Here is a 16,212-nt window from a genome sequence, read left to right on the forward strand (position 1 = left end):
CCTTAGTTGAGGATCATGGAACTAAAAGCTTTAGATAACATATAGTTATCATATAGTCAAAAACATATACATTTGCTAGAATAATTGTACAAGAAATGACTGTGTATAACTTTTCTCATTATGATATTCATGCTCTTAGTAATAAGAGAATGTGTACAATATTAATAATAATTTTCTAATGCATTTGTATATTTTAGAAGACAATTTTTTTCAGCTTAAATAAGAGCCTTTCCTTTAAGAGAAAGACATTCATTTAATTTACTCCCCCGTGGGAAAAATCACCAAGAATAGACATTTAAAAGTTGCAAACAAAATAAAATGATGAGAGAAAAAGAAATTTAATTAAAAACCTCATCCATAAGGAACTCAAAGGGGAAACAGGAAATTACAGAAGTGGATAATACTAAATTTTTCTAATTCAGAAAATAAAAGATATGGAATAGAAACTAAAGGATTGAGGGAAGAATGGAATGAAATTAAAAAAAACATTAGGGAGAAATATCTAGGACAAAATAAGGTTTAACATTTAATGAAAATTAGAGGTAAATATCTATAGAAGACTTTTTAAACTGACATACAATGAAAAATAAAATGTTGAAACACTCTTTGTGGATTTCAAGCTGTTCAGATATTTTCAGCCTCAATAATCACTATTTTCTGGGATTAATAGTCTTTGTGGATTTCAAGCTGTTCAGATTTTCAACCTCAATAATCACTATTTTCTGGGATTAATAGTCTTTGTGGATTTCAAGCTGTTCAGATATTTTCAACCTCAATAATCACTATTTTCTGGGATCATTTAATACACTCTTTCATAAATTCTGCCTTTAACCAATTATTCCTTCTCAATCATATTTTTTCAAACTTTTAACTGGTATTGGGAATGGCTCACTGATTCAATACTTGAAGAATACACACAGTAGGGAGACACTTCAGAAAGAAGAATCAAATAGAAGATGAGAGATTTATAAGCATCACACTGAAGTAGAAAATGGAAGAAAAGTTCAAATGCAAAATTATTTGTTTGAAGAAAAATTTACTTTTAATTAATTTTTTCCACCAGCCATGATCCCTAAAGATGAGAGATGCATCCAGCCCACATTTTCCTTTCTTTGGAACTTTGGCTCATCCTCTCTAAAAACAGTCAACTTCATGAAGCAAACACTATCCATTATTCACATCCAAAAAGACTCTTTTATCTTCCATTGGAGTAGAGTTGATTTACAATGTTGTGTTAGTTTCAGCTGTACAGCAAAGTGAATCAGTTATACATATACATATATCGACTCTTTTGTTTTTTTAGATTCTTTTCCCATATAGGCCATTACAGAGTACTGAGTAGAGTTCCCTGTGCTGTATAGCAGGTTCTTATTAGTTATCCGTTTTATATATAGTAGTGTGTATATGTCAGTCCCAGTCTCTCAATTTATCCCTCTTTTATTAGTTCATGGTCAATTTTGTCCCTCAATTCCCACTCCCATTCCTATTCCGACAGCAAGTTTCCAAATGAGCTTTCAAATTCCTATTCTCACATCAGTTTCACCCCTCTTTGGATCGTCTCCACCCTCTTGGCCCATTCAAATCTAATCCATTTTTATTCCCTTCCTAGAAAGGCTTCAATGACACCTTTGGTCCACAGTGGTCTCTTAATCCTGTAACAATTAATTTATTAGGAATTATAAAGCAGCCAAAATCCACCTTGGAATTTCCTATTTGACTTTATATGATTATGAATTCTTCGTGTGTCTTCGTTTAGTCTCCTCAAATAAACTTTAAGATTAAGAAAAACACAGATACACGAAGTAGTTTTTCAATAAACATTTTGAGATTATATTCCTCTTTTGACTTTACATATTTATTTTGATATACCAGAATAGCTAGCACACTGTCTTGCCCAGAGGAGTAACTTAATAAATATGCTTGAATGAATGTTCACCATAAAATAATTACAACTTCTTTTTCTTTGTTAAGATTATCCTCCCCAGTTCTAATAAGATATTTAAAACCTTCATAAAACTTAAATGAAACACAAAGCAGAATCATTTAATTCTCTGCTATTAATCTGATGATGACAGATTTTAAAAGTAATAAGACTGCATTTTGATTTTAAAATACTTCAATGCTTTGAAAATTATGATATAACTCAAGTGAAATTTTGGATTCTTTCAAAACAAATTGTGACAAATTTAAAATTCTTTAAAACCCTCCAAGACCTTTTCTACACAGAGCATAAGAGCAGTTCCTATTTAATTTTAGGTGTAGTAGAATGCCAATTGGAAACATTTATGCATCAAAGTACTTGGAAAGACAACATGGCCTAAATGTATCCAAAGTTTAGAGTATTTGAAACACTGAGGTGTTAAGAACCTGGAGCTCCATACTGGTGGGACATTGGTCCATTTTCATTCTTCTGGTGCAAGTAATTTTAAATAGAATAAATAGGGCAACTAATCGTAGAAGAATAATTTTTACTGGAATAAAAAAATGTTTGAAGAACTACATATCCATCCCTTTTCTCTGTTTTTGTCTGCTAATGTTGAAAAACTAATCAAAGCAGGGAAATTACCATCTGCCTCCCCACTTCCTCTTACCTAGTTTAGAACCATTCAGTCTATTTCTTCTAATATACAGGAAAATCATCCTTTCATAACATGCTTAGATTTTTGATGAGGATAGAGTGCTATCCCTGCCTGTCTCAAGCTTTAAGACTTCTCCTTCAACATCCAATCTTAGAAACTTCAACTTCATCATACTTCCCCACAAGAAAGACACAGACCGACAGACGGACACACACACACACACACACAAAAGAAACAAAGTAGAAATAACTGAAGGAAGAAAGAAAGAAGCTCAAGGGTGAAAGGGGTGACCACTAGTGGTACAACACATTTTGGGAGATGTATCCACAAGTGCAGCACTGTAGCTGGGGACAGGAGACAGAAGACTGAGAACACATAACTCTGTCTATGGGCAAACACTTGGTCTGGGTGGATTGCTTCAAGAATCTGTTGTCATAAACAAAAAATAGCAATAACAACAATGAAGTGAGCTATAAAATTTCTGCAAAACAAGGAAAAATAAATATTATTTGAAATGAGTTTCTATCGCCAAGATTACCAACCAGTGTACTGGAGCACATCTAGATGCTGCAGACAGACTACAAGTGGCTGAAATGTATTCTTCTCAGCTCTCAAAGTAACCAGGCAGAGCCTGAAGTATAGCTGGAACCCATGTAGCAGTCCAATCAATTTGCCCTCGTTCAAATGTCCCTTACCTACATGTGTGAAGAATGATGCCAGGAAAAAAAAAAAAGTATAATGAAATTATTTACTACCCTCAGTAGTAACCAAGTTGACATGATTTCTATGAAAAAACAAAAAACTGTTAAGTTTTAAATATCTATATTTGTTTATATCACCATCCATTCAAACAGGAGGTTTCTGGATCAAGAGAGGTTGTTAGGAGGAGACGCGCGGCGCGGAGGCGGACAGTGGGCGGACGGTGAGGTGACCGGTATGGTGGAACACTGACGCATGACGCAGGGGGGACCTTGAAGATGGCGGAAGAGTAAGAGGCGGAGATCGCCTTCCTCCCCACGGATACTCCAGAAATACATCCACACGTGGAACAACTCCTACAGAACTCCTACTGAAGGCTGGCAGAAGACCTCAGACCTCCCAAAAGGCAAGAAACTCCCCACGTACCTGGGTAGGGCAAAAGAAAAAACAGAGACAAAAGAATAAGGACGGCACCTGCACCAGTGGGAGGGAGCTGTGAAGGAGGAAAAGTTTCCACACACTAGGAAGCCCCTCCGCGGGCGGAGACTGCGGGAGACGGAGGGGGGAGATTCGGGACCGCGGAGTAGTGCACAGCGACGGGTGCGGAGGGCAAAGCGGGGAGATTCCTGCACAGACGATCGGTGCCGACCAGCACTCACCAACCCGAGAGGCTTGTCTACTCACCCGCCGGGGCGGGCGGGGCTGCGAGCTGAGGCTCGGGTTTTGGTTTTGGACGGAGCTCAGGGAGAGGACTGGGGTTGGCGGCTTGAACATAGCCTGAAGGGGTTAGTGCACCACGCCTAGCGGGGAGTGAGTCCGGGGAAAAGTCTGCACCTGCCAAAGAGGCAAGAGACTTTTTCTTCCCTCTTTGTTTACTGGTGCGCGAGAAGAGGGGCTTAAGAGCGCTGCTTAAAGGAACTCCAGAGACGGGCGCGAGCCGTGGCTAAAAGCGCGAACCCCAGAGACGGGCGCGAGACGCGGCTAAAAGCGCGAACCCCAGAGACGGGCGCGAGCCGCGGCTGAAAGCGCAAACCCCAGAGACGGGCGCGAGCCGCGGCTAAAACCGCGGACCCCAGAGCCGGGCGGGAGACGCTAAGGCTGCTGCTGCCGCCACCAAGGGGCCTGTGTGCGAGCACAGGTCACTCTCCACACCCCTCTTCCGCGGAGCCTGTGCAGCCCGCCACTGCCAGGTTCCCGGGATCCAGGGACAACTTCCCCGGGACAACGCACGGCGGGCCTCAGGCTGGTGCAACGTCACGCCGGCCTCTGCCGCAACGTCACGCTGCCTCGGCCGCCGCAGGCCCGCCCCGCACGCAGTGCCCCTCCTTCCCCCATCCCCCAACCCCCGGCCGGAGTGAGCCGGAGGCCCCAATCAGCGGCTCCTTTAACCCCGTCCTGTCTGAGCGAAAAAACAGACGCCCTCCAGCGACCTACACGCAGAGGCAGGGCCAAATCCAAAGCTGAGCTCCTGTGAGCTGTGAGAACAAAGAAGAGAAAGGGAAATCTCTCCCAGCAGCCACAGAAGTAGCGGATTAAAGCTCCACAATCAACTTGATATACCCTGCATCTGTGGAATACCTGAAGAGACAAGGAATGATCCCAAATTGAAGAGGGGGAATTTAGGAGCGAGATCTATGATTTTTTTTTCCTTTTCCTCTTTTTGTGAATGTGTACGTGTATGCTTCTGTGTGAGATCTTGTCTGTATACTCTTGCTTCCACCATTTGTCCTAGGGCTCTATCCGTCCATGATTTTTTTTTAAAAATTCTTTTTCTTAATAATTAAGTTTAATTGTAATAACTTTATTATACTTTACCTTCGTTCTTTCTTTCTTTCCTTCCTTCCTTCCCTCCTTTAGACAATGAATCACCCCAAATTGAGGAGGTGGTCTCTGGGAGCAGGATTTATGATTTTTCCCCCTTTACCTCTTTTTGTGAAGGTGTATGTGTATGCTTCTGTGTAAGATTTTCTCTGTATAGCTTTGCTTCCAACATTTGTCCTAAGGTTCTATCCGTCCCTTTTTTTTTTCTAAATATTTTTTAATTCAATAACTATATTATACTTTATTTTATTTTTACTGTATCATCTTTCTTTTTTCCTTCTTTCCCTCCTTCCTTCCTTCCGCCCTCCCTCCCTCCCTCCTTTCTTTCCTTCTTTGCTTCTTTCTTCCTTCCTTCCTTTCCTCCTTTCCTTCTTTCTTTACTCATACTTCTACTAATTCTCTCTACTTTTTCTCCCTTTTATTCTGAGCCGTGTGGATGAAAGGCTCTTGGTGCTCCAGCCAGGAGTCAGGGCTCTGCCTCTGAGGTAGGAGAGCCAACTTCAGGACACTGGTCAACAAGAGACCTCACAGCTCCACATAATATTAAACAGTGGAAATCTCCCAGAGACCTCCATCTTAACACCAGCACCCAGCTTCGCTCAACGACCAGCAAGCCACAGTGCTGGACAACCTATGCCAAACAACTAGCAAAACAGGAACACAACCCCACCCATTAGCAGAGAGGCTGCCTAAAATCATAATAAGGCCACAGACACCCCAAAACACACCACCAGACGTGAACCTGCCCACTAGAGAGACAAGATCCAGCCTCATCCAGCACAACACAGGCACTAGTCCCCTCCACCAGGAAGCCTACACAACCCACTGAAACAACCTTAGCCACTGGAGACAGACATCAAAAACAACGGGAACTACGAAAGTGCAGCCTTCAAAAAGGAGACCCCAAACACAGTAAGATAAGCAAAATGAGAAGACAGAAAAACACACAGCAGATGAAGGAGCAAGATAAAAACCCACCAGACCTAACAAATGAAGAGGAAATAGGCAATCTACCTGAAAAAGAATTCAGAATAATGATAGTAAGGATGATCCGAAATCTTGGAAGTAGAATGGACAAAATGCAAGAAACAGTTAACAAGGACCTACAAGAACTAAAGATGAAACAAGCAACGATGAACAATGCAATAAATGAAATTAAAACCACTCTAGATAGGATCAATAGCAGAATAACTGAGGCAGAAGAACGGATAAGTGACCTGGAAGATAAAGTAGTGGAAATAACTACTGCAGAGCAGAATAAAGAAAAAAGAATGAAAAGAACTGAGGACAGTCTCAGAGACCTCTGGGACAACATGAAACGCACCAACATTCGAATTATAGGGGTTCCAGAAGAAGAAGAAAGAAAGAAAGGGACTGAGAAAATATTTGAAGCGATTATAGTTGAAAACTTCCCTAATATGGGAAAGGAAATAGTTAATCAAGTCCAGGAAGCACAGAGAGTCCCATACAGGATAAATACAAGGAGAAACACGCCAAGACACATATTAATCAAACTGTCAAAAATTAAATACAAAGAAAGCATATTAAAAGCAGCAAGGGAAAAACAACAAATAACACACAAGGGAATCCCCATAAGGTTAACAGCTGATCTCTCAGCAGAAACCCTACAAGCCAGAAGGGAGTGGCAGGACATACTGAAAGTGATGAAGGAGAAAAGCCTGCAACCAAGACTACTCTACCCAGCAAGGATCTCATTCACATTTGATGGAGAAATTAAAACCTTTACAGACAAGCAAAAGCTGAGAGAGTTCAGCACCACCAAACCAGCTTTACAACAAATGCTAAAGGAACTTCTCTAGAAGTAGCGAACCCAAAACAATATAGAAAATGGAAATAGGAACATACATATCGATAATTACCTTAAATGTAAATGGACTAAATGCTCCCACCAAAAGACACAGATTGGCTGAATGGATACAAAAACAAGACCCTTATATATGCTGTCTACAAGAGACCCACTTCAGACCTAGAGACACATACAGACTGAAAGTAAGGGGATGGAAAAAGATATTCCATGCAAATGGAAACCAAAAGAAAGCTGGAGTAGCAATTCTCATATCAGACAAAATAGACTTTAAAATAAGGACTATTAAAAGGGACAAAGAAGGACACTACATAATGATCAAGGGATCAATCCAAGAAGAAGATATAACAATTGTAAATATTTATGCACCCAACATAGGAGCACCTCAATACATAAGGCAAATATTAACAGCCATAAAAGGGGAGATCGACAGTAACACATTCATAGTAGGGGACTTTAACACCCCACTTTCACCCATGGACAGATCATCCAAAATGAAAATAAATAAGGAAACACAAGCTTTAAATGATACATTAAACAAGATGGACTTAATTGATATTTATAGGACACTCCATCCAAAAACAACAGAATACACATTTTTCTCAAGTGCTCATGGAACATTCTCCAGGATAGATCATATCTTGGGTCACAAATCAAGCCTTGGTAAATTTAAGAAAACTGAAATTGTATCAAGTATCTTTTCTGACCACAACGCCATGAGACTAGATATCAATTACAGGAAAAGATCTGTAAAAAATACAAACACATGGAGGCTAAACAATACACTACTTAATAATGAAGTGATCACTGAAGAAATCAAAGAGGAAATAAAAAAATACCTAGAAACAAATGACAATGGAGACACAACGACCCAAAACCTATGGGATGCAGCAAAAGCAGTTCTAAGGGGGAAGTTTATAGCAATACAAGCCCACCTTAAGAAGCAGGAAACATCTCGAATAAACAACCTAACCTTGCACCTCAAGCAATTAGAGAAAGAAGAACAAAAAAACCCCAAAGCTAGCAGAAGGAAAGAAATCATAAAAATCAGATCAGAAATAAATGAAAAAGAAATGAAGGAGACGATAGCAAAGATCAATAAAACTAAAAGCTGGTTCTTTGAGAAGATAAACAAAATAGATAAACCGCTAGCCAGACTCATCAAGAAAAAAAGGGAGAAGACTCAAATCAATAGAATTAGAAATGAAAAAGGAGAAGTAACAACTGACACTGCAGAAATAAAAAAAATCATGAGAGATTACTACAAGCAACTCTATGCCAATAAAATGGACAATCTGGAAGAAATGGACAAATTCTTAGAAATGCACAACCTGCCAAGACTGAATCAGGAAGAAATAGAAAATATGAACAGACCAATCACAAGCACTGAAATTGAAACTGTGATTAAAAACCTTCCAACAAACAAAAGCCCAGGACCAGATGGCTTCACAGGTGAATTCTATCAAACGTTTAGAGAAGACCTAACACCTATCCTTCTCGAACTCTTCCAAAATATAGCAGAGGGAGGAACACTCCCAAATTCCTTCTACGAGGCCACCATCACCTTGATACCAAAACCAGGCAAGGATGTCACAAAGAAAGAAAACTACAGGCCAATATCACTGATGAACATAGATGCAAAAATCCTCAACAAAATACTAGCAAACAGAATCCAACAGCACATTAAAAGGATCATACACCATGATCAAGTGGGGTTTATCCCAGGAATGCAAGGATTCTTCAATATACGCAAATCTATCAATGTGATAAACCATATTAACAAATTGAAGGAGAAAAACCATATGATCATCTCAATAGATGCAGAGAAAGCTTTCGACAAAATTCAACACCCATTTATGATAAAAACCCTCCAGAAAGTAGGCATAGAGGGAACTTTCCTCAACATAATAAAGGCCATATATGACAAGCCCACAGCAAACATCATCCTCAATGGTGAAAAACTGAAAGCATTTCCACTAAGATCAGGAACAAGACAAGGTTGCCCACTCTCACCACTCTTATTCAACATAGTTTTGGAAGTTTTAGCCACAGCAATCAGAGAAGAAAAGGAAATAAAAGGAATCCAAATCGGACAAGAAGAAGTAAAGCTGTCACTGTTTGCAGATGACATGATACTATACATAGAGAATCCTAAAGATGCTACCAGAAAACTACTAGAGCTAATCAATGAATTTGGTAAAGTAGCAGGATACAAAATTAATGCACAGAAATCTCTGGCATTCCTATATACTAATGATGAAAAATCTGAAAGTGAAATCAAGAAAACACTCCCATTTACCATTGCAACAAAAAGAATAAAATATCTAGGAATAAACCTACCTAAGGATACGAAAGACCTGTATGCAGAAAATTATAAGACACTGATGAAAGAAATTAAAGATGATACAAATAGATGGAGAGATATACCATGTTCTTGGATGGGAAGAATCAACATTGTGAAAATGACTCTACTACCCAAAGCAATCTACAGATTCAATGCAATCCCTATCAAACTACCACTGGCATTTTTCACAGAACTGGAACAAAAAATTTCGCAATTTGTATGGAAACACAAAAGACCCCGAATAGCCAAAGCAATCTTGAGAACGAAAAAAGGAGCTGGAGGAATCAGGCTCCCTGACTTCAGACTATATTACAAAGCAACAGTAATCAAGACAGTGTGGTACTGGCACAAAAACAGAAAGATAGATCAGTGGAACAGGATAGAAAGCCCAGAGATAAACCCACGCACATATGGACACCTTATCTCTGATAAAGGAGGCAGGAATGTACAGTGGGGAAAGGACAGCCTCTTCAATAAATGGTGCTGGGAAAACTGGACAGGTACATGTAAAAGTATGAGATTAGATCACTCCCTAACACCATACACAAAAATAAGCTCAAAATGGATTAAAGACCTAAATGTAAGGCCAGAAACTATCAAACTCTTAGAAGAAAACATAGGAAGAACACTCTATGACATAAATCACAGCAAGATCCTTTCTGACCCACCTCCTAGAGTAATGGAAATAAAAACAAAAATAAACAAATGGGACCTAATGAAACTTCAAAGCTTTTGCACAGCAAAGGAAACCATAACCAAGACCAAAAGACAACCCTCAGAATGGGAGAAAACATTTGCAAATGAAACAACTGACAAAGGATTAATCTCCAAAATTTACAAGCAGCTCATGCAGCTCAATAACAAAAAAACAAACAACCCCATCCAAAAATGGGCAGAAGACCTAAATAGACATTTCTCCAAAGAAGATATACAGAATGCCAACAAACACATGAAAGAATGCTCAACATCATTAATCATTAGAGAAATGCAAATCAAAACTACAATGAGATATCATCTCACACCAGTCAGAATGGCCATCATCAAAAAATCTATAAACAATAAATGCTGGAGAGGGTGTGGAGAAAAGGGGACACTCTTGCACTGCTGGTGGGAATGTGAAATGGTTCAGCCAATATGGAGAACAGTATGGAGGTTCCTTAAAAAGCTAAAAATAGAATTACCTTATGACCCAGCAATCCCACTACTGGGCATATACCCTGAGAAAACCAAAATTCAAAAAGAGTCATGTACCAAAATATTCATTGCAGCTCTATTTACAATAGCCCGGAGATGGAAACAACCTAAGCGCCCATCATCGGATGAATGGATAAAGAAGATGTGGCACATATACACAATGGAATATTACTCAGCCTTAAAAAGAAATGAAATTGAGCTATTTGTAATGAGATGGATAGACCTAGAGTCTGTCATACAGAGTGAAGTAAGTCAGAAAGAAAAAGACAAATACCGTATGCTAACACATATATATGGAATTTAAGGGGAAAAAATGTCAGGAAGAACCTAGGGGTAAGACAGGAATAAAGACGCAGACCTACTGGAGAACGGACTTGAGGATATGGGGAGGGGGAAGGGTGAGTTTTGACAGGGCGAGAGAGAGTCATGGACATATACACACTAACAAACGTAGTAAGGTAGATAGCTGGGGGGAAGCAGCCGCAAGGCACAGGGATATTAGCTCGGTGCTTTGTGACAGCCTGGAAGGGTGGGATGGGGAGAGTAGGAGGGAGGGAGACGAAAGAGGGAAGACATATGGGAACATATGTATATGTATAGCTGATTCACTTTGTTATAAAGCAGAAACTAACACACCATTGTAAAGCAATTATACCCCAATAAAGATGTTTAAAAAAAAAAAATAAATAAATAAATAAAAAAGAGAGGTTGCTATTACTGACAGTAATAACTATATCAGTTCTCTACACACCAATTTTTTCTTCCTTCTTCCAGGTCATGCTGTATGGACAGGCTGGCATGTATGGGTCATACAACAGGAGAGGAGCCCTGAAATTAGGAATCAGGGATTTAATGTACTGCTGTCCTGTTAACATCCTACCCTTCTGAGAAGAGAAATGAATCTCCCTAATGCAAACAAATTCTCCTCGGGTAGAGAAAGGGAAGATTCCTTGGTTAGAAAAGTAATGGTCTCTAGACAAGCTGTAAGACAAGTGTCTCCAGGTTTACATCTCCATGTACCCAAGGCTCCATGTTTCTTTCCCCTTTGGAATGTGAATACATACTTTGGGGACCTAAACCTCTCTAGAGTTCTCACACTATCTTTTCAGATACTTTAACTTCCAAGGCTTGTCTATTAACGCACATTTCAGTTTTCCTTGGTTAGAGGGCCCTAACTCTGCAGAAACATGATAACGTTTGCTTTTTTGGCAAAAGAAAGAGGAAGAAAATAAACTGAGGTAAAAAGATGCCAGAATGCAATGAAAGAGGGGTTACAACATCTGGATTATAAATAATCAAATTCTAAGAGAAAATTTTTAATCTGAATGAGAAAACCTACAGAACACAATCAAAACTGTGTGAATCAAACCAGACATGTGGTATTAAATATGGGAAGGCACCTAACACAATACAGAAGATGAAAGCAGTGAGCTGATGCACTGTGAGAAGAGAGCCTTGAGGAACATGAACATGCATGGGAAGAAGAGAACTGAAAGGACCTCAAGAAAGAATGTCCAGAGGGCTGGAAGAAAATCAAGGAATTTTAGTGTCACAAAAAAGTAGAAAACTTTAAGAAGGAGCAGAAATGTTAAATATTCTTTTAAGCAATTTAACAGTGGCAAAATGTTGCTAAGAGGTTGAGTATTGGGTTGGCCAAAAAGTGCCTTTGGTTTTTAAGTAAAAATAAAAGACACATTTTTCATTTTCACCAAGAACTTTATTGAACAACGTATTCACCCTTTTGCTCCACTACCTTTTGCCATTTTTCAGGCAATTGCATAACTCCATCTTCCCAAAACTTTTTATCTTTTTGAGCAAAGAACTGTTCCAAGGGCCTTTGACAGTCTTCCAGGGAATGGAAATTTTTTCCATTAAGAGAATTTTGCAAAGACCTAAATAAATGGAAATCCAAAGGTGCAATGTCTGGTGAATACGGTGGGTGAATCAGAACTTCCCAGCCAAGCTGTAACTGTTTTTGCCTGGTCATCAAAGAAACATGCGGTCTTGCATTATCCTGATGAAAGATTATGTGTTTTCTGTTGACTAATTCCAGATGCTTTTCATCAAGTGCTGCTTTCAGTTGGTCTTACTAGGAGCAGTACCTGTTGGAATTAATCGTTTGGTTTTCCAGAAGGAGCTCATAATAGAGGACTCCCTTCCAATCCCACCATATACACAACATCGCCTTCTTTGGACGAAGACCGGCCTTTGGTGTGGTTCATTTCACTTGCCCCATGATCTCTTCTGTTCCACATTATTGTACAGTATCCATTTTTCATTGCCTGTCACAATTTGTTTTAAAAATGGAACGTTTTCATTACCTTCTCTACCTTTAAGTAGAGAATCGCATGCGGAAATATGGTCAAGAAGGTTTTTTTGCTTAACTTATGTGGAACCCAAACATCCAAGCGATGAACATAACCAAGTTGGTGCAAATGATTTTCAAAGCTTGATTTGGATATTTTGAGTATGTTGGCTATCTCCCACATGGTATAATGTTGATTGTTCTCAGTGAATGTCTCGATTTGATTGCTATCAACTTCAACTGGTCTACCCGACCTCGGAGCATCATCCAGCGAGAAATCTCCATCATGAAACTTCACAAACCACTTCTGACACATTTGATCAGTCACAGCACCTTCTCCATATGCTGCACAAATCTTTTTTTTTGCATTTCAGGTGCATCTTTACCTTTCTTGAAATAATAAAGCATAATATGCCGAAAATGTTGCTTTTTTTCTTCCATCTTCAATATTAAAATGGCTACACAAAAATTCACCAATTTTTTAAGTCTTTCTTTAGATGCACGCTGATATGACAGCTGTCACGTACAATCTAACAAAAGTGTTTTGAATGAAGTTAAAGACAACTAAGCACTACTAGAGCCATCTTATGGAAAAAAACAAATGAAACTTTTGGCCAACTCAATAAGATAAATAATAAGATATTGGCTAAAGACATTCACAGGAAGGTGAAGTACAAGATGGAGTCAAGCTCTTTGAGAAATGACTGGATGACACTGAAGGAGTGATACAAATTTAATTTTTGAATGTAATTAAGCTGTTAAGAAACAGGCAAGAGTAGGTAAGTAATTAGAAAAAGAAACTGTGTTGTGCTGAGATGTCTGAAACTGCATAAATGTTGTTGACTGTGTAATTCACAGAGTAAGGGTCCTGAGAAGGGCTGGAGTTGGCATAGGGAGGAATAGGCAGGAGGAAGAATCCTTCTTCCATAAGAAGCCAGAAACAGGAAATGTCAGGCAGATATGTTTTTAGGTTCAAGGGCAGAAAACTGCGAGACTGATTTGCTGATGGTTTTATTTTCTCCATGAATTAGAAGGTGGGCCAAGAGGGAAAAATGGAATCATAAGAAGAGTAGATGACTATTGAAATAGATGTGATAGAGAATTGAAGAGGGAAGCTTAGAGAAACAACGAAACATTGCTAGGCAGTAATAATGTTGGAAACCACCGCGTGATTTTTTAAAACAGTACTCAGAAACCCAGGAATAGGAATAAAGAAGATGAACTGTTAGGGCGTTCAGTATTGGTGTGTCTCAAGGCATTTGTGACAAATGGGCAATGGGTAAACAGACATGAGGATACTGGTAAGAAAAAAGGTTGATGTTATGAATTTTCATGAGGCAATTTTGTTCCCCAAAGGACATTTGATAATGTCTGTAGACATTTCTGACTGTCATAACTTAAGAGGGGCTACTAATAGAATAGGGGTGTTAGTTTAAACTATAGCCCTGATATTAACTTTAGTACAAAAAATTGGCCGTCACTCTCAACAGAATTGCCAGAGGGCATGAGGTGTTCCCACCCAACTTTAGGCTTGCCCCGACATTCAAAAGGAACTCCTTAGCTAAAAGAGATATTGGACCTTCCAAAATTGGTCTAAAAGGGAGTTAAGGAAGAAAGAAAGATGAACCCACTTTATAGATAAGATTTCCCTACTCTCTGAGCCTCTCTCTTCTGATTATGCTCTTTGTAGAAAGACTTGTACTTTTATACACCAGTGGAGTTTTTGATGAATTTCTTTACCACCAAAGATCATGATTTTTTTTGTTGCTTTTGCAGATTAAAAGTCACAGTTCATTTTTGTTGGATGAACCTCTTTGTTATACCATCTGAAGGGTTTTGGGGAAAAAAACCCAACAATGTCATATTCTTCTAAAGACAGTATTACTGATTCAACATGAGAGCTATTTCTAAGGCAGAATTAAAATAGCATAATTTCACCAATTTACTTTTTTACTCTAATACCATAGTTCATTATTTTATACATCGAGGCACTTTAGAACCTCTCATATGCTTTTACTCTATCACTTACTAGCCAGCAATTACTACTTCATCTTTGGTCTTTATGTTCTTAAGAATTTGAACTCGTAAAACAACATTTTTCTTATAATTGTGCAAAAACCACAGGAAAAGAAAAACTCCCTGTCTTTATCAAGCCCCACTTGTGAACAGTTTTACATTTATTATGCTTATTATACTTTAATGTGTTTTAAAATTAAGGTGGAACTGCATGCTCTTTTTGGAAAAGGGGGAGAAATCAAGAAATCATTCTCACTGAACTACATTGGGAACACGCATGAAGGGATTTAAAAAAATTAAAGCAATTCCCCATGTTGCAGAAAGAAGTTTAAAAAGTATCTGAACTAAAGCTAATACTACGTGTGGACCATGCCCAGACAGAATGGAGGGATGCTATACCATGCCTGCCTGGGGTGTCCCAGGGGCCAATTCATGGGAAAGAGTAAAGGGACATAACAAAAGGAGGATGGTGTCACTTGGAAAAGCCTTTGTACTGTGGTTAGGTCAGGGTTAAGTTCAGTGCTATGAGGAATCCCTATAAGCCACGTCAGTGGACGGTTCAAACAAAGCTGATAGAAGAGAGGTGAAAGCCCATAAGTTACAAGTTACACAGTGAAATAGGTATCGATATGTACAAAACTATGATCATTTAAAGCATTCTGAATGCTGAAAATGTTGAAGAGGGAACATCAGAAACAGTCTTTGCAAAACCCAGTTAGTCATCAGTAAGGGTGGAGATTTTATAAGATATATCCAATGAATGCTGACTTTCTGCAAAGGGCTCCTTCTTAAATGAGTCACTTACATACTTTTCCCTCCACATCAGGTGCACAGTCTTAAAAAGGAGCAAGGCCCACTAGAAAAATCTTATAGGTAACACGTTAAGATTATGTAGGCAGGGCACACTGTTGAGAAGGGTGAATTTGAATATATAAATAACTGATCTTGGTAACATAATTTTTAAAGAAGACGACATTTATTCTTAGGACCATGAATTTTGTCTAAAATGTTTGAAAAATTCAACATACATCAATGTAATAGCCAAGAAATATTTGTTGATTTCCTCTTTGATTGACATTAATACAATGTCTGGAAATGTTCTAGGAAACGTAAGTATGAAATGGACACAATCATATCTTTAATAAGTGAGAGAAATAGGTATTAAACAAATGGTAGCAGAGGTAACTGTTACATTATAGGTATAATTAATGTCATGAGGAAAAAACACAGTCTACTTCACCTAATTTAGAATTATAAGCATGAATTCCTATCAAATCACCAACTGCATTCTTCACAGAACTAGAACAAGAATTTTAAACTTGTATGGAAACACAAAGAGCCCGAATAGGCAAAGCCATCTTGAGGAAGGAAAACGGAGCTGGAGGAATCAGTCTCTCTGACTTCAGACTATACTACAAAGCTACAGTAA

Source organism: Phocoena phocoena, chromosome 6 (genome assembly GCF_963924675.1).
Source record: "Phocoena phocoena chromosome 6, mPhoPho1.1, whole genome shotgun sequence".
In the NCBI taxonomy this organism is placed as follows: Eukaryota; Metazoa; Chordata; class Mammalia; order Artiodactyla; family Phocoenidae; genus Phocoena; species Phocoena phocoena.